Genomic DNA, 887 nt, shown 5'->3' with positions numbered 1-887 from the left:
GTTTTCTCTGGCTCCTAGTGTTTTGTTTTCTCTGGCTCCTAGTGTTTGTTTTTTCTCTGGCTCCTCGTGTTTGTTTTTTCTCTGGCTCCTCGTGTTTGTGTTTTCTCTGGCTCCTAGTGTTTTGTTTTTCTCTGGCTCCTCGTGTCCTCGTTTTTCTGGCTCCTCGTGTCCTTTATTTCTCTGTGGTTCCTCGTGTCCTCGTTTTTCTGGCTCCTCGTGTCTTTTATTTCTCTGTGGTCCCTCGTGTCCCTTCTCTTTGGCTCCTCGTGTCCTCATTTTCTGGTTCCTCGTGTCCTTTTTCTCCTCGTGTCCTCGTTCTCTTTGGCTCCTCGTGTCCTCGTTCTTTGTGATCCCTCGTGTCCCTTTTCTGGTTCCTCGTGTCCCTTCTCTGTCCCCTCGTGTTCTCATTCCCTGGCTCCTCGTTCTCTGGTTCCTCGTGTCCCCTTCTCTGTGGTTCCTCGTGTCCTCGTTTTTCTGGCTCCTTGTGTCCTTTTTCTCTTTGGCCCCTCATGTCCCTTTTCTGGCCCCTCGTGTCCTCGTTTCTCTGGTCCCTCGTGTCCTTTCTCTGGTCCTCGTGTTTTCCTCGGGCCCTCCACCCTTGCAGTGCCACCCTCCACCCACCCTAGTCCTTCGGGAGGGGGGTTTTTTGGGGACGCCTGGAGGCGTCCTTGGGGGGGGGGTACTGTAAGGATGTTAGTTTTCTGTGGCCCGGTTTGTCTGTTTCCCTCGTGCTCCCTCATTAGTTCCATTAGTGCCACCTGTGTCTCGTCCCAGCTGTTTGCTATCATGTCTCGTCTTCTCCTTGTATTTAAGTCACCCTATTCTGTCTTGTCCTTTGTCGGGTCGTCTTCGTTGGGTACGCTTCCTTGAGTCTCCTGAGTCTCTCC

General features: G+C 52.4%; 1 protein-coding gene across 1 annotated transcript in view; it reads right to left on the bottom strand.

The window, feature by feature from the left end:
• aldh1l1 (aldehyde dehydrogenase 1 family, member L1) overlaps positions 1-887 on the bottom strand; it is a 209,789-nt gene that overhangs the window by 43,534 nt on the left and 165,368 nt on the right. The window lies entirely within an intron of this gene.

Source organism: Nematolebias whitei, chromosome 7, assembly GCF_014905685.2.
Source record: "Nematolebias whitei isolate Nwh7 chromosome 7, NemWhi1, whole genome shotgun sequence".
NCBI lineage: Eukaryota > Metazoa > Chordata > Actinopteri > Cyprinodontiformes > Rivulidae > Nematolebias > Nematolebias whitei.
Note: the sequence above shows the minus strand (reverse complement) of the source record. Positions and strands in the feature narration are given on the sequence as shown.